At 47.2% G+C, this 24952-nt stretch overlaps 1 protein-coding gene across 1 annotated transcript in view; it reads left to right on the top strand.

Moving 5' to 3' along the window:
- Nucleotides 1-3619, top strand: part of FBF1 (Fas binding factor 1) — a 45435-nt gene extending 41816 nt beyond the window's left edge. Inside the window, exon 31 of the transcript XR_012716896.1 lies at nt 3531-3619. The gene's annotated coding sequence lies outside the window, so the exon portion shown is untranslated. The remainder of the gene's footprint in view (nt 1-3530) is intronic.
- The last annotated feature ends 21333 nt before the right edge of the window (nt 3620-24952 follow it).

The raw sequence follows: 24952 nt of genomic DNA, 5'->3' as shown, positions 1-24952 counted from the left end.
ACACGGAAAAGGCCAAGCTTACTCCATGGTCGCACCAAAGCCGACGTAAGTCCATCCGGTAGGAGGGGGTTGTACAAAAAGGAAATCATGGACGAACACTGGGAGGCCAGGGGAAAGATTTTAGAGCAAGTAATCCAAATGGCCCTTGTGAAGCGTATAGGATCCAAAAGGGGAGTGGACGGAAGGGGAGAGGAACAGGACCACAGAAACGCATTGGGATGCATCGGAGCCATCCAGAGTTTCTCTATCTCAACCCATTTGGTAAAGGCCTGCGGGGCTGACCAAAATGGTAGGCAGCGCAAGTGAGTAGCCCAATAATAATGCAATATGTGTGGTACCGCCAATCTCCCCTCCTCCCTACCAGACAGCATCACCGAACGGGGTATCCGGTGACGCTTGCCATTCCAAGTAAACTTAAAGATGGATTTTGTGAAGGGAGCGCAATTCAGAGTGAGGGACTGCGACCGGAAGAGTTTCAAAATAGTAGAGGAGCTTCGGGAGGAGGGACATTTTGACCGCATTAATACGACCTATAAGCGAAATATGGAGAGGACGCCATTTATCCAAGAGGGCTCTCAGTTCATTAAAGAGGCTAGGGTAGTTAACTGAATAGAGGGTGGAGTAGGAAGGGGAGAGCTGGATCCCAAGATATCGGAGAGAGCGTTCCTGCCATTGAAAGTCAAAGTTGGAACGAAACAGTTGTAAATCAGCAGTAGGAATATTAAGGGGGAGGGCTTCAGTCTTGGTGGGGTTAACTTTATAACCGGAGAAATCTCCATAAATCTTAAGGACCCGGAGAAGGTTGGGGAGAGAGATATGGGGATTTGTAAGGGTCAGGAGGACATCATCAGCAAACAAACTAATTTTAACCCCTTCCCGACATGCGTCGTAATAGTACGGCGCTGCCGGGAAGGGCTTCCCGCAAACCGCCGTACTATTACTGCGGCTGCATGGTGCGCACACAGAACCTGTGTGCGCACCATGCGCTGCGGGTGACAGCCGTATGTTACGACTGACAATGCCCCGTAACACCCGCGGTCGGAACCGGGTCCGATCGCGGGTGTTAGCCCCTGATATGCCGGCGGTCAACATGACCGCCGGCATCTCCGGGGTTTCACTATGATATGGTGCCGATCGGCACCCCCCGCGCCTGTTTCGGGGGGTGCTGGTGTTCGTAGGGGGCAGCCCGGGGTCTGATCAGTGACCCCGGGTCTGCCCCATCACTTACCCCGCCCTCGCACCTGGCTGATCCTGCCGTAAATGAAGCTGTCAGCCTGTGCGTCTACACAGGCTGACAGCTTCCTCTACACTGCAATACAAATGTTTTATTATGTAAAATAAAGAAAAAAAGAAAAAAACATTACATATTTGGTATCGCCACGTTCGTAATAACCTGAACAATAAAATTAAAACATTATTTAACCCGAAAGGCGAACGGCGTAAAAAAAACACGTAGAAAACCGCAGAAAATAATGATTATTCACCACCTTTTCCTTACAAAATGTTCAATAAAAAGTAATCAAATGGTCAAATGAAAACCAAAATGGTACCAATAAAAAGAAGAGGTGTTCCCGCAAAAAATAAGCCCTCAACCAGCTCTGTCTAGCAAAAAATAAAAATGTTATGCCTTTCAGAAGATGGTGATGCAAAAATAATTGTTTTTTTCCCTAAATTGAATTTTATTCTGCACAAATAGCAACGCATTAAAAAATAATATAAATGAGGTATCGCCGTAACCGTACCGACCCGCAGAATAAAGGGAACATGTTACTTATAGTGTACACTGGACGGGAAAAAAAATAAATGCTAAAAGCAATGCCAGAATTGATGTTTCCTTTTACATCCCACCCAGAAAGAGTTAATAAAATGTAGTCAATAAGTTACAGGCCCCCAAATGGTGGCATTGAAAAGCTCATTTAATACTGCAAACACCAAGCCCTCATATGGCCACATTGGCAGAAAGTAAAAATACAAATCTAGCTTGTACAATGTGAAGACAAAAACCCTAAAAGTCGCCAAATCATTAGGATATAAGTGGCTGCGACTAGAAGGAAATGTATAAGCTGTGCGAGCGTTTTCAGGGGACACCCCATATTTAGAGCTTATGAGAGAGAAGACACCAGCGCTGACCCCCCAAAATGCCCCTCTTCCCCGTCCGTGTCATAGGAGCTAGTGGGAAAATAGAATGGGATTTGGTGTACCCAATTTACTCCGCACAGCTTACCTATTCACTTCGGGGTTACTAATGCTCACTACATCACTTGATAAATTCTTTGAGGGGTGCAGTTTTCAAAATGGGGTCACTTTCTAGAGGTTTCCACTGTTTTGACTCCTCAAGGGCTTTGTAAATGCGACATGGTTCCTGAAACTGATCGCAGCCAGATCTGCCCCCTAAAAGCTCCTTAGCGCGCCTTCCCTTCTGCGTCTCGCTGTGCGTCCATATATTAGTTTACACCCACAAGTGGGGTACTATGGTAGTCCGGAGAACTTGCCTAACAAATTGTGGGATGCGTTTTCTCCTTTAACCCCTTGTGAATGTGCAAATTCTAGGGCTAAACGAAAATATTAGTAAAATAAAATCAAATGTGTAAATTTCACCTCCATTTTGTATTAATCCTGTTAAGCACTTATAGGGTTAAACTACTAGGTATATGTTGTTTTGGCTTATTTAAGGGGTGCAGTTTTGAAGATGGGGTGATTTATGGGGGGCTTTAATACAAGGGTCTTACAAAACCCCTTCATAACTGGATTAGTCCCTTAAAAAATGGGTTTTGGAAATTTCTTGAAAATTTTGAATATTGTTGTTTCACTTGTAAACCTTATAATGTCCGTAAAAATTAAAAGGGCGCCTAAAGTTTGATCCGACATAAAGCAGAGATCTGAGACATGAGATTTAGGATATAATTTTGGCGGTCTGACTATCTGTATGTAACGCACATCATTTCAAACTTTATAAAATGCATATTTTTCAAAATTTCCACCAAATTTCCTATTTTTTCATAATTAAACACAAAACATATCAACCAACATTTACTAGTAACATGAAGTACAATGTGTTACGAAAAAACAATCTTAAAATCACTTTGGTAAGTTAAAGCGTTCCAAAGTCTATTCTCATAGAAAGGGATATGCCGTGTGATGGGGTGCTGGTCTCAGGGACTGAAGAGATTGGGAAATGTGCATTGTTATTTACCTGCCCTGGTCTGTGTAGGCTGCAGTAAGAACTCAATGTATATATTGACGTCTGTACACATATTACAACCAATGTCCACTAGATCTGTAAATATACTTGACCATTATTTCACTGTTCCTATCTACAGTTTCCTCTAGTTATGCCTATGTATATGGGACATTATATTCTTCTGATCTGTAGGGTCTGGATCCAGCTGACTGAGCGACCACTCGGTCCACCCCTCTATCACAGGCGGCAGAATAGCCAGAGACCCCTGCAGATAAAATCCCCCATGTAATAAATATGTAAGAATTTCCCCTGTGGCCACTTTCAATGACTTTTCCATCTTTTTCTTCAGGTGGTCCTGGCATCAGTCCCCGGCCAAAACATCTTCGTGGCCATCAAGATTGTCAACAAAACAAGGGACAACGCAGCAATTATAAAGAGAGAGCGTCGGATACTCCTCAAGGTCCGAGACTGCCCATTCCTCTGCCATCTAAATGCCGCACATCAGTCTCAGGACAGAGCCTACTACATCATGGAGTATCTGTCCGGTGGCAGCCTGGAGGATTTACTAAGAAAGTGCGGCAGTCTGAACATCGAAACTACAAGGTACGTGAATGACGTGGGAAAAGACTGACAGTGGACTGAAGGGTGGAAAATATATGGTGACATGTCAGGTCAGATGTAGAAGAGACTGGAGGGAATACAGACGACCATACACAGCGCCTCCTGCTGCTGGGGACGCTTAGATAATAGCAGGATATTAGGGGATTACTAGAGAATGATTTCATGTCATTGATACTACACTGTCCTCTCTCTCAGATTCTACACAGCGGAGATGGTATGCGGCCTCCAGTTCCTCCATGGACAGAACATCATCCACAGGTAAGCAGATGTCATTTGTAATGGTGGAATCATGTACCCAGCTTTCCCAGAGTCCTGAATGATGCTTGGGTTTGCTGAGGTATATGCCATGTCTTTTATATCACTACAACCTTGGACAGATTTCCCATTCTCTTTCATTTACACTTCATCTGTCTTCTTTTATTGCAGAGATTTGAAGCCAGCCAACATCATGCTGGACGGGAATGGTCACATCCGGATTATTGACCTGGGGCTTGCCCGAGATGACGTCACCTCCTCCAAAAAGATCCGTGGAGCGGCGGGCACATTACGTTATACGGCCCCAGAGATCCTTCTAAGAGAGGATTATGACGCAGCAGTGGACTGGTGGAGCCTGGGAATTATTGTGCACAGAATGTCATCAGGATGCTTCCCCGCGGTGAAATTATCCATCAAACCAGAAGATTCAACATTGCTGGACACCAATTTACAACACCTGCTCACCGGACTGCTGCAGAGGAATCCTAAGAAGAGGCTGGGTGTGACCGGGAACATCAGAGACCATCCCTTCTTTACCATCATCTGCTGGGAGGATCTGGAGATGAGGAGAGCACAGCCGCCATTTGTACCACCCAAGGCAGTTCTGGAGAACCAACATCTTCTGTGGCCGGAGAAACAGACCCTTCACCATGCATCCAGTTTCTCATACATGTCACCAAGCTGGACCCGGATCAGCTCGCCCCTATGCCCAGAACGTTGTGCCTCCTGACCCGTACCTCTGCTGCTGGAAGAGACCTCGGCTGCCTGAAACATCCTCTCTAACCATCTCAATGCTGCAGATCTTCCATCAAGCTGTTTTCCTGGACCTCGACCACATCCTTTAATATCTGGCTGGCATCAGACATCACTACCTCCTGAAGACTGCCCGCGACCCCAGGAGTGGCCTGTGCATGTATACATCTCAGCACAGGCCAGGTAAGTTATACCCAGCACTCATACATTACACATAGGTTACACACACCTAGCTATAAGTATAGACACATAGATACAAGTATAGATACACACAGATACAAGTAGACACATAGATACAAGTATAGACACATAGATACAGGTATAGACATATAGATACACTTATAGACATATAGATAGGTAGACGGACAAGTATAGATACACACTGATACAAGTAGGCAGATAGATAGATAGATAGATAGATAGATAGATAGATAGATAGATAGATGTTAGAGTTAGATATCGGCTTTGATCCTGGGACATTATCCGATCGCCATATTTGGGGTCAGGAAGGAATTTTTCCCCTTGAGGACAATTGGCTCACTCCTCAAAAAGGTTTTTGCCTTCCTCTTGATCAACTCAGCCTTAAATAGGTTTAGTGTAATAGATCCTAAGGTAATAAGTAATAATTCATATAACAGAATAGAAAAATAGAAAAATTTGTTTCAGTTTCATATAATGTAAAGCTTATATACTAATAATAAACTTTTTCTCACACCAGACTGGCTTTTGATCCTGGGACTTGCTCTGATCGCCATATTTGGGGTCAGGAAGGAATTTCCCCCCTTACATGAGGACAATTGGCTCTATCCTCAAGGGGGGTTTTCGCCTTCCTCTGGATCAACACAGTCTATAGATAGGTTTAGTTTAACATATTATATATTATACAGATAAATATAATAAATATTATAGAGATTATAGTATTATAAAATAGATCTATTTATAAAAAAAAATCTTATTTTTTCTCATTAGGAAGGTTAGATACTGGCTTTTGATCCTGGGACTTGCTCTGATCGCCATATTTGGGGTCAGGAAGGAATTTCCCCCCTTACATGAGGACAATTGGCTCTTTCCTCAAGGGGGGTTTTCGCCTTCCTCTGGATTAACACAGTCTATAAATAGGTTTAGTTTGACACAATTTATATTATACACATATACACAGTAATTTAGTATACATTTATAAAAGAAAAAAAAGAAAAATCAATATTAAGAAAACTAAATCAGATAGGATAGATACTGACTTCTAACGACACACGTAAATAATATAGATATATTAAAAATTTAGGTTTAGTTTACATTTAATATTGTGCACATAAATATAGTAATATAGTATACCTTTATAAAAGAAAAAAAAAATTTAAACTAATATTAAAAAAATATATATATACCAGACAGATTAGATACTGGCATTAGCCTTATACTTACATATATAGAAATGTTATATACTTATAATATAATATTAATATGTTGTAAAAAAAAATAGGTTTCAAGTAATAAAATAAAGTCTATAGATTAGAAACAGATGTATAAATATAGTATTAGAACAGATTTATAGTAATATAGAATGATAAAATAACCAGGTACATTAGGTAAATTCCCAGTATGCCCAGTATTAGCTAGAAATAAAATGTTAATTTCCCCCTTATATCTTTGTGTCCATGTCTTTCTTGCTATGGGATGTCCATGTGGTGGTCTAATAAATGAGTAAATTTCCTCAATGTGGTCTGAAATCCCGAGGAAAGTGACTGTGACGGTGACACCACCTGCAGGACTGCTCACTACACACATTAATAAGGGGATGTTCACACTACTGTTGTGAATGATCATTACTGACATTCGTCATAGGATGAAAGTAACAGACTCTACCAGCCATATTGCGACGGACTCAGGTGGAGCCCCTTCCTTGTGGGCCTCTTCTCATTGACTATAATGGAAACAACATGGCAGACACTTTCTTCTGTCATGTGTGTTACTTTAGCATGCATTCTTCCATCAGAAAAGTAAAAAATCCAGATGGAAGGGCTAATAATGGGTGGGCTAGCTAGGGAGACAGGGAGGGGTGTGAGGGAGGGAGGTTGTGTGAGGGAAGGGTGTGAGGGAGGGAGGGGTGTGAGGGGGGAGCAAAGCATTATGGTAGTTGTAGGATAGAAGCACAGGAAGCAACAAGATGTAAACAAATAAAGAAGAAGCCAGGAGCTGCCAGAGAAACACAGAAATCACTCACAGGTATTTGGGTGCACTTATTAACCCAATAATAGCACTAACAGACCTTTTTTTTAACCACTTCCGGACCGCCCATAGACTATATACGTCCGGGAAGTGGTTGTCTAGTTCTGCCAGGACGTACCTGTACGTCCAGTCAGAACACAGCAGCTGCACGGAGATCGTGCAGCTGCTTTCAATAGGAGCCTGCTGTAACTTCAGCCGGAGCTCCCAGAGAGATAGCAGGGCAGATTTATTACCTCCCCTGCCTTCTTGATCGCTGTGTATACAGTGCTCAATGAGTGCTGTATACACAGTTATGGACGCTGCCATAAATCAGCTGCCCTCTGACCCGGCAGACACGTGATCCACCGGGAGCAGTGTCCTGCCAGAGCTGCTGGGTCCTACAGGACTCAGATCAGCTCAGTAAGCTGTATATACAGCGTGCAGGAGGCTGGATTCCTCCTGTATCTGAGGTTAAATGTAGCAGCCCCAGTTATAGGAGAAATCAGCCTCCAGTACAAAAAAATAAGTGATCAGATGTCCCCAAAGGTATCTTATCACCTTATGGGGACACAATCTGTAAAAAAAAATAAAATAAAAATATAATAAAAAAGTTTTAAAAAAAATGTAAATAAAATAATAATAAAAGATAAATAAATAATATGCTAATAAAACGCTGTTATTAAAGGTTATAGCCCCACCCCCCGACGACACCATACAAAATAAAAATTACTGTAATGGAAAGGAAAAACTATATTATAAAGTTTTTCAGTGAGACTTTGTGTTATTAAATAAAAAAAAATTAAAAAAAAATTAAAAACCACACACAATTTCCCTCCTATTTTGTTTATATGTTCCTGGATATAAAAAAATTAAAACACATTTGAAAATAAAGATAACATAAAAATAAAGCCCTAAGTGTCCCCGAAAAGAGACGCAAAAATTAGTCGACTGAGACATACGAGAGAAATGTTACAGCTCTCAAAACCGCACATACAAAATAAACCTAAAATGTGTCTGGTCCTGGACCACAAATTGGCCTGGTACTGAAGTGGTTAAAAAAATAATTTTTGCTTGGAAAACCCCTTTAAGGGTACTATGGGCCCAAGGCACAAGCAAGAATAGAGATGGTTTTAGATGAAGTGTGGCCCTGGGCAAAATTAAAAAGTTGGACCCCAAAAACTAACATTTTGCACCTACAACACTGTCACATTCTGTCAATTCAGTGGGTTGTACTGCTGATCTTTGGCGCTTTCAGGGGTATTCCTGGGGTCTTTAAGATCATTTGCACAAGCAACAAGGCAAATGTCCTCGCCAGCACAAAAATGATTTATACACATATAGAGTTATTAAATATCAGGGCCCAATACTGTCATGACAATCCTTTACTAATAGACAGATTTCCCCATGTCCCAACAATATAATTGACATGTAGCTTTATTGTACAATGTGCCGCTCATAATGCCCCCCAGTTCAATAGTGTCAGAGTTACCTCCATCCTATCCTATTAATAGAGATGAGCGAACACTAAAATGTTCGAGGTTCGAAATTCGATTCGAACAGCCGCTCAATGTTCGTGTGTTCGAATGGGTTTCGAACCCCATTATAGTCTATGGGGAACAGATACTCGTTAAGGGGGAAACCCAAATCCGTGTCTGGAGGGTCACCAAGTCCACTATGACACCCCAGGAAATGATGCCAACTAGAGATGAGCGAACAGTGTTCTATCGAACTCATGTTCGATCGGATATTAGGCTGTTCGGCATGTTCGAATCGAATCGAACACCGCGTGGTAAAGTGCGCCATTACTCGATTCCCCTCCCACCTTCCCTGGCGCCTTTTTTGCTCCAATAACAGCGCAGGGTAGGTGGGACAGGAACTACGACACCGGTGACGTTGAGAAAAGTAGGCAAAACCCATTGGCTGCCGAAAACATGTGACCTCTAATTTAAAAGAACAGCGACGCCCAGGTTCGCGTCATTCTGAGCTTGCAATTCACCGAGGACGGAGGTTTCCGTCCAGCTAGCTAGGGCTTAGATTCTGGGTAGGCAGGGACAGGCTAGGATAGGAAGGAGAAGACAACCAACAGCTCTTATAAGAGCTAAATTCCAGGGAGAAGCTTGTCAGTGTAACGTGGCACTGACGGGCTCAATCGCCGCAACCCAGCTTTCCCAGGATCCTGAATGGAATACACTGTCAGTGTATTCCCGTATACCCGATATATACCCCGATACCCGTTCCAACGGTGTGCCCCCCCACCTTCACCCCAGAAATACCCTGCAAGTCCCCTAGCAATAGAATTGGGGCTATATACACCCACAATTTTTACTACTGGTATACAGTGCCATTGTCTGACTGGGAATTCAAAGAATATATTGGGAATACAAATACCCTCATTTCTTGCTACTGCCATATAGTGCCAGTGTCTGACTGGGAATTCAAAGAATATATTGGGGTTACGTGCACCCACAATTTTTACTACTGGTATACAGTGCCATTGTCTGACTGGGAATTCAAAGAATATATTGGGAATACAAATACCCTCATTTCTTGCTACTGCCATATAGTGCCAGTTTCTGACTGGTAATTCAAAGAATATATTGGGGTTACGTGCACCCACAATTTTTACTACTGGTATACAGTGCCATTGTCTGACTGGGAATTCAAAGAATATATTGGGGTTATAAATACCCTCATTTCTTGCTACTGCCATATAGTGCCAGTTTCTGACTGGTAATTCAAAGAATATATTGGGGTTACGTGCACCCACAATTTTTACTACTGGTATACAGTGCCATTGTCTGACTGGGAATTCAAAGAATATATTGGGAATACAAATACCCTCATTTCTTGCTACTGCCATATAGTGCCAGTTTCTGACTGGTAATTCAAAGAATATATTGGGGTTACGTGCACCCACAATTTTTACTACTGGTATACAGTGCCATTGTCTGACTGGGAATTCAAAGAATATATTGGGAATACAAATACCCTCATTTCTTGCTACTGCCATATAGTGCCAGTTTCTGACTGGTAATTCAAAGAATATATTGGGGTTACGTGCACCCACAATTTTTACTACTGGTATACAGTGCCATTGTCTGACTGGGAATTCAAAGAATATATTGGGAATACAAATACGCTCATTTCTTGCTACTGCCATATAGTGCCAGTTTCTGACTGGTAATTCAAAGAATATATTGGGGTTACGTGCACCCACAATTTTTACTACTGGTATACAGTGCCATTGTCTGACTGGGAATTCAAAGAATATATTGGGAATACAAATACCCTCATTTCTTGCTACTGCCATATAGTGCCAGTGTCTGACTGGGAATTCAAAGAATATATTGGGGTTACGTGCACCCACAATTTTTACTACTGGTATACAGTGCCATTGTCTGACTGGGAATTCAAAGAATATATTGGGAATACAAATACCCTCATTTCTTGCTACTGCCATATAGTGCCAGTGTCTGACTGGGAATTCAAAGAATATATTGGGGTTACGTGCACCCACAATTTTTACTACTGGTATACAGTGCCATTGTCTGACTGGGAATTCAAAGACTATATTGGGAATACAAATACCCTCATTTCTTGCTACTGCCATATAGTGCCAGTGTCTGACTGGGAATTCAAAGAATATATTGGGGTTACGTGCACCCACAATTTTTACTACTGGTATACAGTGCCATTGTCTGACTGGGAATTCAAAGAATATATTGGGAATACAAATACCCTCATTTCTTGCTACTGCCATATAGTGCCAGTGTCTGACTGGGAATTCAAAGAATATATTGGGGTTACGTGCACCCACAATTTTTACTAGTGGTATACAGTGCCATTGTCTGACTGGGAATTCAAAGAATATATTGGGGTTATAAATACCCTCATTTCTTGCTACTGCCATATAGTGCCAGTTTCTGACTGGTAATTCAAAGAATATATTGTGGTTACGTGCACCCACAATTTTTACTACTGGTATACAGTGCCATTGTCTGACTGGGAATTCAAAGAATATATTGGGAATACAAATACCCTCATTTCTTGCTACTGCCATATAGTGCCAGTGTCTGACTGGGAATTCAAAGAATATATTGGGGTTACGTGCACCCACAATTTTTACTACTGGTATACAGTGCCATTGTCTGACTGGGAATTCAAAGAATATATTGGGAATACAAATACCCTCATTTCTTGCTACTGCCATATAGTGCCAGTTTCTGACTGGGAATTCAAAGAATATATTGGGGTTACGTGCACCCACAATTTTTACTACTGGTATACAGTGCCATTGTCTGACTGGGAATTCAAAGAATATATTGGGGTTATAAATACCCTCATTTCTTGCTACTGCCATATAGTGCCAGTGTCTGACTGGTAATTCAAAGAATATATTGTGGTTACGTGCACCCACAATTTTTACTACTGGTATACAGTGCCATTGTCTGACTGGGAATTCAAAGAATATATTGGGGTTATAAATACCCTCATTTCTTGCTACTGCCATATAGTGCCAGTGTCTGACTGGGAATTCAAAGAATATATTGGGGTTACGTGCACCCACAATTTTTACTACTGGTATACAGTGCCATTGTCTGACTGGGAATTCAAAGAATATATTGGGAATACAAATACCCTCATTTCTTGCTACTGCCATATAGTGCCAGTGTCTGACTGGGAATTCAAAGAATATATTGGGGTTACGTGCACCCACAATTTTTACTACTGGTATACAGTGCCATTGTCTGACTGGGAATTCAAAGAATATATTGGGAATACAAATACCCTCATTTCTTGCTACTGCCATATAGTGCCAGTTTCTGACTGGTAATTCAAAGAATATATTGGGGTTACGTGCACCCACAATTTTTACTACTGGTATACAGTGCCATTGTCTGACTGGGAATTCAAAGAATATATTGGGAATACAAATACCCTCATTTCTTGCTACTGCCATATAGTGCCAGTGTCTGACTGGGAATTCAAAGAATATATTGGGGTTACGTGCACCCACAATTTTTACTACTGGTATACAGTGCCATTGTCTGACTGGTAATTCAAAGAATATATTGGGGTTATAAATACCCTCATTTCTTGCTACTGCCATATAGTGCCAGTTTCTGACTGGTAATTCAAAGAATATATTGTGGTTACGTGCACCCACAATTTTTACTACTGGTATACAGTGCCATTGTCTGACTGGGAATTCAAAGAATATATTGGGAATACAAATACCCTCATTTCTTGCTACTGCCATATAGTGCCAGTGTCTGACTGGGAATTCAAAGAATATATTGTGGTTACGTGCACCCACAATTTTTACTACTGGTATACAGTGCCATTGTCTGACTGGGAATTCAAAGAATATATTGGGAATACAAATACCCTCATTTCTTGCTACTGCCATATAGTGCCAGTTTCTGACTGGTAATTCAAAGAATATATTGGGGTTACGTGCACCCACAATTTTTACTACTGGTATACAGTGCCATTGTCTGACTGGGAATTCAAAGAATATATTGGGAATACAAATACCCTCATTTCTTGCTACTGCCATATAGTGCCAGTGTCTGACTGGTAATTCAAAGAATATATTGGGGTTACGTGCACCCACAATTTTTACTACTGGTATACAGTGCCATTGTCTAACTGGGAATTCAAAGAATATATTGGGAATACAAATACCCTCATTTCTTGCTACTGCCATATAGTGCCAGTTTCTGACTGGTAATTCAAAGAATATATTGGGGTTACGTGCACCCACAATTTTTACTACTGGTATACAGTGCCAATTTCTAACTAGGAATTCAAAATGCGCAAGGCTCCCGGAAAGGGACGTGGACGAGGCCGTGGGCGAGGTCGGGGGAATGGTTCTGGGGAGCAAGGTAGCAGTGAAGCCACAGGGCGTCCCGTGCCTACTCCTGTGGGGCAGCAAGCATTGCGCCACTCCACAGTGCCAGGGTTGCTTGCCACATTAACTAAACTGCAGGGTACAAACCTTAGTAGGCCCGAGAACCAGGAACAGGTCTTGCAATGGCTGTCAGAGAACGCTTACAGCACATTGTCCAGCAGCCAGTCAGACTCTGCCTCCTCTCCTCCTATTACCCAACAGTCTTGTCTTCCTTCCTCCCAAAATTCCGAAGCTTTACAGAACAATAACCCAAACTGTCCCTGCTCCCCAGAGCTGTTCTCCGCTCCTTTCATTGTCCCTCAACCTGCCTCTCCACGTCACGATTCCACGAACCTAACAGAGGAGCATCTGTGTCCAGATGCTCAAACACTAGAGTCTCCTCCATCTCCGTTCGATTTGGTGGTGGATGACCAGCAACCCACCCTCATCGACGATGATGTGACGCAGTTGCCGTCAGGGCATCCAGTTGACCGGCGCATTGTGCGGGAGGAGGAGATGAGACAGGAGTTGGAAGAGGAAGTGGTGGATGATGAGGACACTGACCCGACCTGGACAGGGGGGATGTCAAGCGGGGAAAGTAGTGTGGATGTTGAAGCAGGTGCAGCACCAAAAAGGGTAGCTAGAGGCAGAGGCAGAGGTCAGCAGCTTAGGCGAAGCCAGGCCACACCCGGAATCTCCCAAGATGTTCCAGTTCGTACCCAGCCCCGAAAAACTCCCACCTCGAGGGCACGTTTCTCGAAGGTGTGGAGTTTTTTCAAGGAATGCGCCGAGGACAGATATAGTGTTGTCTGCACAATTTGCCTCTCGAAATTGATTAGGGGCTCTGAGAAGAGCAACCTGTCCACCACTTCAATGCGCCGTCATTTGGAATCCAAGCACTGGAATCAGTGGCAGGCAGCAACGGCAGGACAAAGGCCGCCTGCCGTTCACGCCACTGCCACTGCCTCTGCCTCTGCCACTGCCACTGCTGACTGTGCTGGCGATGCACTCCAGAGGACGAGCCAGGACACCACTTCATCTGCCTCCGCCACTTTGTTGACTTCTACCTCATCCTCCCCTGGTCCTGTCTTATCTCCTTCTCCTGCACCATCAAAGGCACCATCAGGCGTTTCTTTACAACAACCCACCATCTCTCAGACATTGGAGCGGCGGCAGAAATACACTGCTAACCACCCACACGCGCAAGCCTTGAACGCCAACATCGCTAAACTGCTGGCCCAGGAGATGTTGGCGTTCCGGCTTGTTGAAACTCCCGCCTTCCTGGACCTGATGGCAACTGCGGCACCTCGCTATGCCGTCCCTAGCCGTCACTACTTCTCCCGGTGTGCCGTCCCCGCCTTGCACCAGCACGTGTCACTCAACATCAGGCGGGCCCTTAGTTCCGCGCTTTGCACAAAGGTCCACTTGACCACCGACGCGTGGACAAGTGCATGCGGACAGGGACGCTACATTTCACTGACGGCACACTGGGTGAATGTAGTTGAGGCTGGGACTGCTTCCCAAACTGGCCCGGTGTACCTCGTCTCCCCGCCTAACATTCCTGGCAGGGACACGAGAAGAACACCCCCCTCCTCCTCCTCCTCTACCGCCTCCTCCTCCGCCACCGCCTCCTCCTCCGCCACCGCCTCCTCCTCCGCTGTTAGATTGACCCCAGCTACGAGTTGGAAACGTTGCAGCACTGGCGTTGGTAGACGTCAGCAGGCTGTGCTGAAGCTGATCAGCTTGGGGGACAGACAGCACACTGCCTCCGAGGTGAGGGATGCCCTCCTCGATGAGACGGCAATATGGTTTGAGCCGCTGCACCTGGGCCCAGGCATGGTCGTTTGTGATAACGGCCGGAACCTGGTAGCAGCTCTGGAGCTTGCCGGACTCCAACATGTTCCATGCCTGGCCCACGTCTTCAACCTAGTGGTGCAACGTTTCCTAAAGAGCTACCCCAATGTTCCAGAGCTACTGGTGAAAGTGCGGCGCATGTGCGCCCACTTTCGCAAGTCGACAGTAGCCGCTGCTAGCTTAAAATCTCTCCAGCAACGCCTGCATGTGCCACAACACCGGCTTTTGTGCGACGTCCCCACACGCTGGAACTCAACGTTTCAGATGTTGAATAGAGTGGTTGAGCAGCAGAGACCTTTGATGGAATACCAGCTACAAAACCCTAGGGTGCCACAAAGTCAGCTGCCTCAGTTTCACATCCATGAGTGGCCATGGATGAGAGACCTTTGTGACATCCTACGGGTCTTTGAGGAGTCCACAAGGAGGGTGAGCTCTGAGGATGCGATGGTGAGCCTTACAATCCCGCTCTTGTGTGTTCTGAGAGAATCCCTGATTGACATCAGGGATAACTCAGATCACACAGAGGAGTTAGGGATAGCATCCGATCCGTCACAGCTGGAGAGTAGGTCCACACATCTGTCCGCTTCACTGCGTTTAATGGAGGAGGAGGAGGAGGAGGAGGAGGAAGAAGAGTTGTCCGATGATGTGATGGTGATACAGGAGGCTTCCGGGCAACTTCGAATCGTCCCATTGTTGCAGCGCGGATGGGTAGACATGGAGGATGAGGAGGAAATGGAGATTGAACTTTCCGGTGGGGCCAGAGGAGTCATGCCAACTAACACTGTGGCAGACATGGCTGAGTTCATGTTGGGGTGCTTTACAACCGACAAGCGTATTGTCAAAATCATGGAGGACAACCAGTACTGGATCTTTGCTATCCTTGACCCCCGGTATAAAAACAACATCTCGTCTTTTATTCCGGTAGAGGGGAGGGCCAATCGCATCAATGCTTGCCACAGGCAATTGGTGCAGAATATGATGGAGATGTTTCCAGCATGTGACGTTGGCGGCAGGGAGGGCAGTTCCTCCAGTAGGCAACCAAGTTCTCACCGGTCCACACAAACGAGGGGCACACTGTCTAAGGTCTGGGACACCTTGATGGCACCCCCTCGCCAAAGTGCCGCCACGGAGGGTCCTAGTGTCACCAGGCGTGAGAAGTATAGGCGCATGTTGCGGGAATACCTTTCCGACCACAGCCCTGTCCTCTCCGACCCCTCTGCGCCCTACACGTATTGGGTGTCGAAGTTGGACCTGTGGCTTGAACTTGCCCTATATGCCTTGGAGGTGCTGTCCTGTCCTGCCGCCAGCGTCCTATCTGAGAGGGTGTTCAGTGCAGCCGGTGGCATCATCACTGACAAGCGCACCCGTCTGTCAGCTGAGAGTGCCGACCGGCTCACTTTGATAAAAATGAACCACCACTGGATAGAGCCTTCATTTTTGTGCCCACCTGTGTAAAGCACCCCAACATGAAACTCCATGTCTGTACTCAACCTCTCCAATTCCTCCGCATCCTCATACTCATCCACCATAAGCGTTGCACAATTCTGCTAATACTAGGCTCCCTCCAACATGATTTCCCCCAACTCTGCTGGTTAGAGGCTCCCTCCACCCTGATTTCCACCAACTCTGCTGGTTAGAGGCTCCCTCCACCCTGCTTTCCCACAACTCTGCTGGTTAGAGGCTCCCTCCACCATGAATTTGCCCAAACTGGGCTGGTTAGAGGCTCCCTCCACCATGAATTGGTCCAAACTGGGGTTTTTAGAGGCTCCCTCCACCATGAATTTGCCAAAACTGGGCTGTTTAGAGGCTCCCTCCACCATGAATTGGTCCAAATTGGGGTTTTTAGAGGCTCCCTTCACCATGAATTTGCCCAAACTGGGCTGGTTAGAGGCTCCCTCCACCATGAATTGGTCCAAACTGGGCTGGTTAGAGGCTCCCTCCACCATGAATTGGTCCAAATTGGGGTTTTTAGAGGCTCCCTCCACCATGAATTGGTCCAAACTGGGCTGTTTAGAGGCTCCCTCCACCATGAATTGGTCCAAACTGGGGTTTTTAGAGGCTCCCTCCACCATGAATTGGTCCAAACTGGGCTGGTTAGAGGCTCCCTCCACCATGAATTTGCCCAAACTGGGCTGTTTAGAGGCTCCCTCCACCATGAATTGGTCCAAACTGGGTTTTTTAGAGGCTCCCTCCACCATGAATTGGTCCAAACTGGGGTTTTTAGAGGCTCCCTCCACCATGAATTTGCCCAAACTGGGCTGTTTAGAGGCTCCCTCCACCATGAATTTGCCCAAACTGGGCTGTTTAGAGGCTCCCTCCACCATGAATTTGCCCAAACTGGGCTGGTTAGAGGCTCCCTCCACCATGAATTGGTCCAAACTGGGGTTTTTAGAGGCTCCCTCCACCATGAATTGGTCCAAACTTGGCTGTTTAGAGGCTCCCTCCACCATTAATTGGTCCAAACTGGGCTGGTTAGAGGCTCCCTCCACCATGAATTGGTCCAAACTGGGTTTTTTAGAGGCTCCCTCCACCATGAATTGGTCCAAACTGGGGTTTTTAGAGGCTCCCTCCACCATGAATTGGTCCAAACTGGGCTGTTTAGCGGCTCCCTCCACCATTAATTGGTCCAAACTGGGCTGGTTAGAGGCTCCCTCCACCATGAATTTGCCCAAACTGGGCTGTTTAGAGGCTCCCTCCACCATGAATTTGCCCAAACTGGGCTGGTTAGAGGCTCCCTCCACCATGAATTGGTCCAAACTGGGGTTTTTAGAGGCTCCCTCCACCATGAATTGGTCCAAACTGGGCTGGTTAGAGGCTCCCTCCACCATGAATTTCCCAAAACTTGGCTGTTTAGAGGCTCCCTCCACCATTAATTGGTCCAAACTGGGCTGGTTAGAGGCTCCCTCCACCATGAATTTGCCCAAACTGGGCTGTTTAGAGGCTCCCTCCACCATGAATTGGTCCAAACTTGGCTGTTTAGAGGCTCCCTCCACCATTAATTGGTCCAAACTGGGCTGGTTAGAGGCTCCCTCCACCATGAATTGGTCCAAACTGGGTTTTTTAGAGGCTCCCTCCACCATGAATTTGCCCAAACTGGGCTGTTTAGAGGCTCCCTCCACCATGAATTGGTCCAAACTGGGCTGGTTAGAGGCTCCCTCCACCATGAATTTCCCAAAACTTGGCTGTTTAGAGGCTCCCTCCACCATTAATTGGTCCAAACTGGGCTGGTTAGAGGCTCCCTCCACCATGAATTTGCCCAAACTGGGCTGTTTAGAGGCTCCCTCCACCATGAATTGGTCCAAACTGGGTTTTTTAGAGGCTCCCTCCACCATGAATTGGTCCAAACTGGGCTGTTTAGAGGCTCCCTCCACCATGAATTTGCCCAAACTGGGCTGGTTAGAGGCTCCCTCCACCATGAATTGGTCCAAACTGGGCTGGTTAGAGGCTCCCTCCACCATGAATTTGCCCAAACTGGGCTGTTTAGAGGCTCCCTCCACCATGAATTGGTCCAAACTGGGTTTTTTAGAGGCTCCCTCCACCATGAATTGGTCCAAACTGGGCTGGTTAGAGGCTCCCTCCACCATTAATTGGTCCAAACTGGGCTGGTTAGAGGCTCCCTCCACCATGAATTTGCCCAAACTGGGCTGTTTAGAGGCTCCCTCCACCATGAATTTGCCCAAACTGGGCTGTTTAGAGGCTCCCTCCACCATGAATTTGCCCAAACTGGGCTGGTTAGAGGCTCCCTCCACCATGAATTGGTCCAAACTGGGTTTTTTAGAGGCTCCCTCCACCATGAATTTGCCCAAACTGGGCTGGTTAGAGGCTCCCTCCACCATGAATTGGTCCAAACTGGGTTTTTTAGAGGCTCCCTCCACCATGAATTTGCCCAAACTGGGCTGGTTAGAGGCTCCCTCCACCACGAATTGGTCCAAACTGGGTTTTTTAGAGGCTCCCTCCACCATGAATTTGCCCACACTGGGCTGGTTAGAGGCTCCCTCCACCATGAATTGGTCCAAACTGGGGTTTTTAGAGGCTCCCTCCACCATGAATTTGCCCAAACTGGGGTGTTTAGAGGCTCCCTCCACCATGAATTTGCCCAAACTCTGCTCGTTAGAGGCTCAATCCACCCTGATTTTCAAAACAAATGTTGGTGCCAACCTCAACTTACTACAAGGGCCAAATTCACTGCTGGTGACAAGCTCTCCTCACTGCAAGTGCCAAATACACATGTTTCAAGGTGTTTTCCTACTGTCAGAGATGTGGTATTGAGTGTGTAAAGTGTGTAGTTGTTAGGCTGTGATGTTGGGGTAATAGAGGGTCTTTGGTGTGTTAGATGCCCCCAGACATGCTTCCCCTGCTGTCCCAGTGTCATTCCAAAGGTGTTGGCATTAGAGATGAGCGAACACTAAAATGTTCGAGGTTCGAAATTCGATTCGAACAGCCGCTCAATGTTCGTGTGTTCGAACGGGTTTCGAACCCCATTATAGTCTATGGGGAACAGATACTCGTTAAGGGGGAAACCCAAATCCGTGTCTGGAGGGTCACCAAGTCCACTATGACACCCCAGGAAATGATGCCAACACCTCTGGAATGACACTGGGACAGCAGGGGAAGCATGTCTGGGGGCATCTAACACACCAAAGACCCTCTATTACCCCAACATCACAGCCTAACAACTACACACTTTACACACTCAATACCACCTCTCTGACAGTAGGAAAACACCTTGAAACATGTGTATTTGGCACTTGCAGTGAGGAGAGCTTGTCACCAGCAGTGAATTTGGCCCTTGTAGTAAGTTGAGGTTGGCACCAACATTTGTTTTGAAAATCAGGGTGGATTGAGCCTCTAACCAGCAGAGTTTGGGCAAATTCATGGTGGAGGGAGCCTCTAAACACCCCAGTTTGGGCAAATTCATGGTGGAGGGAGCCTCTAAAAACCCCAGTTTGGACCAATTCATGGTGGAGGGAGCCTCTAACCAGCCCAGTGTGGGCAAATTCATGGTGGAGGGAGCCTCTAAAAAACCCAGTTTGGACCAATTCATGGTGGAGGGAGCCTCTAACCAGCCCAGTTTGGGCAAATTCATGGTGGAGGGAGCCTCTAAAAAACCCAGTTTGGACCAATTCATGGTGGAGGGAGCCTCTAACCAGCCCAGTTTGGGCAAATTCATGGTGGAGGGAGCCTCTAAAAAACCCAGTTTGGACCAATTCATGGTGGAGGGAGCCTCTAACCAGCCCAGTTTGGGCAAATTCATGGTGGAGGGAGCCTCTAAACAGCCCAGTTTGGGCAAATTCATGGTGGAGGGAGCCTCTAACCAGCCCAGTTTGGGCAAATTCATGGTGGAGGGAGCCTCTAAACAGCCCAGTTTGGGCAAATTCATGGTGGAGGGAGCCTCTAACCAGCCCAGTTTGGACCAATTAATGGTGGAGGGAGCCGCTAAACAGCCCAGTTTGGACCAATTCATGGTGGAGGGAGCCTCTAAAAACCCCAGTTTGGACCAATTCATGGTGGAGGGAGCCTCTAAAAAACCCAGTTTGGACCAATTCATGGTGGAGGGAGCCTCTAACCAGCCCAGTTTGGACCAATTAATGGTGGAGGGAGCCTCTAAACAGCCAAGTTTGGACCAATTCATGGTGGAGGGAGCCTCTAAAAACCCCAGTTTGGACCAATTCATGGTGGAGGGAGCCTCTAACCAGCCCAGTTTGGGCAAATTCATGGTGGAGGGAGCCTCTAAACAGCCCAGTTTGGGCAAATTCATGGTGGAGGGAGCCTCTAAACAGCCCAGTTTGGGCAAATTCATGGTGGAGGGAGCCTCTAAAAACCCCAGTTTGGACCAATTCATGGTGGAGGGAGCCTCTAAAAACCCCAGTTTGGACCAATTCATGGTGGAGGGAGCCTCTAAAAAACCCAGTTTGGACCAATTCATGGTGGAGGGAGCCTCTAAACAGCCCAGTTTGGGCAAATTCATGGTGGAGGGAGCCTCTAACCAGCCCAGTTTGGACCAATTCATGGTGGAGGGAGCCTCTAACCAGCCCAGTTTGGGCAAATTCATGGTGGAGGGAGCCTCTAAACAGCCGTTTGGACCAATTCATGGTGGAGGGAGCCTCTAAAAAACCCAGTTTGGACCAATTCATGGTGGAGGGAGCCTCTAAACAGCCCAGTTTGGGCAAATTCATGGTGGAGGGAGCCTCTAACCAGCCCAGTTTGGACCAATTAATGGTGGAGGGAGCCTCTAAACAGCCAAGTTTTGGGAAATTCATGGTGGAGGGAGCCTCTAACCAGACCAGTTTGGACCAATTCATGGTGGAGGGAGCCTCTAAACAGCCAAGTTTGGACCAATTCATGGTGGAGGGAGCCTCTAAAAACCCCAGTTTGGACCAATTCATGGTGGAGGGAGCCTCTAACCAGCCCAGTTTGGGCAAATTCATGGTGGAGGGAGCCTCTAAACAGCCCAGTTTGGGCAAATTCATGGTGGAGGGAGCCTCTAACCAGCCCAGTTTGGACCAATTCATGGTGGAGGGAGCCTCTAAAAACCCCAGTTTGGACCAATTCATGGTGGAGGGAGCCTCTAAAAAACCCAGTTTGGACCAATTCATGGTGGAGGGAGCCTCTAACCAGCCCAGTTTGGACCAATTAATGGTGGAGGGAGCCTCTAAACAGCCAAGTTTGGACCAATTCATGGTGGAGGGAGCCTCTAAAAACCCCAGTTTGGACCAATTCATGGTGGAGGGAGCCTCTAGCCAGCCCAGTTTGGGCAAATTCATGGTGGAGGGAGCCTCTAAACAGCCCAGTTTGGGCAAATTCATGGTGGAGGGAGCCTCTAAACAGCCCAGTTTGGGCAAATTCATGGTGGAGGGAGCCTCTAAAAACCCCAGTTTGGACCAATTCATGGTGGAGGGAGCCTCTAAAAACCCCAGTTTGGACCAATTCATGGTGGAGGGAGCCTCTAAAAAACCCAGTTTGGACCAATTCATGGTGGAGGGAGCCTCTAAACAGCCCAGTTTGGGCAAATTCATGGTGGAGGGAGCCTCTAAAAACCCCAGTTTGGACCAATTCATGGTGGAGGGAGCCTCTAAAAACCCCAGTTTGGACCAATTCATGGTGGAGGGAGCCTCTAAAAACCCCAGTTTGGACCAATTCATGGTGGAGGGAGCCTCTAAAAAACCCAGTTTGGACCAATTCATGGTGGAGGGAGCCTCTAACCAGCCCAGTTTGGACCAATTCATGGTGGAGGGAGCCTCTAAAAACCCCAGTTTGGACCAATTCATGGTGGAGGGAGCCTCTAAACAGCCCAGTTTGGACCAATTCATGGTGGAGGGAGCCTCTAAAAACCCCAATTTGGACCAATTCATGGTGGAGGGAGCCTCTAACCAGCCCAGTTTGGACCAATTCATGGTGGAGGGAGCCTCTAACCAGCCCAGTTTGGGCAAATTCATGGTGGAGGGAGCCTCTAAAAACCCCAATTTGGACCAATTCATGGTGGAGGGAGCCTCTAACCAGCCCAGTTTTGGCAAATTCATGGTGGAGGGAGCCTCTAAAAACCCCAGTTTGGACCAATTCATGGTGGAGGGAGCCTCTAACCAGCCCAGTTTGGGCAAATTCATGGTGGAGGGAGCCTCTAACCAGCAGAGTTGTGGGAAAGCAGGGTGGAGGGAGCCTCTAACCAGCAGAGTTGGTGGAAATCAGGGTGGAGGGAGCCTCTAACCAGCAGAGTTGGGGGAAATCATGTTGGAGGGAGCCTAGTATTAGCAGAATTGTGCAACGCTTATGGTGGATGAGTATGAGGATGCGGAGGAATTGGAGAGGTTGAGTACAGACATGGAGTTTCATGTTGGGGTGCTTTACACAGGTGGGCACAAAAATGAAGGCTCTATCCAGTGGTGGTTCATTTTTATCAAAGTGAGCCGGTCGGCACTCTCAGCTGACAGACGGGTGCGCTTGTCAGTGATGATGCCACCGGCTGCACTGAACACCCTCTCAGATAGGACGCTGGCGGCAGGACAGGACAGCACCTCCAAGGCATATAGGGCAAGTTCAAGCCACAGGTCCTACTTCGACACCCAATACGTGTAGGGCGCAGAGGGGTCGGAGAGGACAGGGCTGTGGTCGGAAAGGTATTCCCGCAACATGCGCCTATATTTCTCACGCCTGGTGACACTAGGACCCTCCGTGGCGGCACTTTGGCGAGGGGGTGCCATCAAGGTGTCCCAGACCTTAGACAGTGTGCCCCTCGTTTGTGTGGACCGGTGAGAACTTGGTTGCCTACTGGAGGAACTGCCCTCCCTGCCGCCAACGTCACATGCTGGAAACATCTCCATCATATTCTGCACCAATTGCCTGTGGCAAGCATTGATGCGATTGGCCCTCCGCTCTACCGGAATAAAAGACGAGATGTTGTTTTTATACCGGGGGTCAAGGATAGCAAAGATCCAGTACTGGTTGTCCTCCATGATTTTGACAATACGCTTGTCGGTTGTAAAGCACCCCAACATGAACTCAGCCATGTCTGCCACAGTGTTAGTTGGCATGACTCCTCTGGCCCCACCGGAAAGTTCAATCTCCATTTCCTCCTCATCCTCCATGTCTACCTATCCGCGCTGCAACAATGGGACGATTCGAAGTTGCCCGGAAGCCTCCTGTATCACCATCACATCATCGGACAACTCTTCTTCCTCCTCCTCCTCCTCCTCCTCCTCCATTAAACGCAGTGAAGCGGACAGATGTGTGGACCTACTCTCCAGCTGTGACGGATCGGATGCTATCCCTAACTCCTCTGTGTGATCTGAGTTATCCCTGATGTCAATCAGGGATTCTCTCAGAACACACAAGAGCGGGATTGTAAGGCTCACCATCGCATCCTCAGAGCTCACCCTCCTTGTGGACTCCTCAAAGACCCGTAGGATGTCACAAAGGTCTCTCATCCATGGCCACTCATGGATGTGAAACTGAGGCAGCTGACTTTGTGGCACCCTAGGGTTTTGTAGCTGGTATTCCATCAAAGGTCTCTGCTGCTCAACCACTCTATTCAACATCTGAAACGTTGAGTTCCAGCGTGTGGGGACGTCGCACAAAAGCCGGTGTTGTGGCACATGCAGGCGTTGCTGGAGAGATTTTAAGCTAGCAGCGGCTACTGTCGACTTGCGAAAGTGGGCGCACATGCGCCGCACTTTCACCAGTAGCTCTGGAACATTGGGGTAGCTCTTTAGGAAACGTTGCACCACTAGGTTGAAGACGTGGGCCAGGCATGGAACATGTTGGAGTCCGGCAAGCTCCAGAGCTGCTACCAGGTTCCGGCCGTTATCACAAACGACCATGCCTGGGCCCAGGTGCAGCGGCTCAAACCATATTGCCGTCTCATCGAGGAGGGCATCCCTCACCTCGGAGGCAGTGTGCTGTCTGTCCCCCAAGCTGATCAGCTTCAGCACAGCCTGCTGACGTCTACCAACGCCAGTGCTGCAACGTTTCCAACTCGTAGCTGGGGTCAATCTAACAGCGGAGGAGGAGGCGGTGGCGGAGGAGGAGGCGGTAGAGGAGGAGGAGGAGGGGGGTGTTCTTCTCGTGTCCCTGCCAGGAATGTTAGGCGGGGAGACGAGGTACACCGGGCCAGTTTGGGAAGCAGTCCCAGCCTCAACTACATTCACCCAGTGTGCCGTCAGTGAAATGTAGCGTCCCTGTCCGCATGCACTTGTCCACGCGTCGGTGGTCAAGTGGACCTTTGTGCAAAGCGCGGAACTAAGGGCCCGCCTGATGTTGAGTGACACGTGCTGGTGCAAGGCGGGGATGGCACACCGGGAGAAGTAGTGACGGCTAGGGACGGCATAGCGAGGTGCCGCAGTTGCCATCAGGTCCAGGAAGGCGGGAGTTTCAACAAGCCGGAACGCCAACATCTCCTGGGCCAGCAGTTTAGCGATGTTGGCGTTCAAGGCTTGCGCGTGTGGGTGGTTAGCAGTGTATTTCTGCCGCCGCTCCAATGTCTGAGAGATGGTGGGTTGTTGTAAAGAAACGCCTGATGGTGCCTTTGATGGTGCAGGAGAAGGAGATAAGACAGGACCAGGGGAGGATGAGGTAGAAGTCAACAAAGTGGCGGAGGCAGATGAAGTGGTGTCCTGGCTCGTCCTCTGGAGTGCATCGCCAGCACAGTCAGCAGTGGCAGTGGCAGAGGCAGTGGCAGTGGCGTGAACAGCAGGCGG

Source organism: Leptodactylus fuscus, chromosome 6 (assembly GCF_031893055.1).
Source record: "Leptodactylus fuscus isolate aLepFus1 chromosome 6, aLepFus1.hap2, whole genome shotgun sequence".
NCBI classification, from domain to species: domain Eukaryota; kingdom Metazoa; phylum Chordata; class Amphibia; order Anura; family Leptodactylidae; genus Leptodactylus; species Leptodactylus fuscus.
This window is presented reverse-complemented; position numbering and strand designations above follow the sequence as displayed.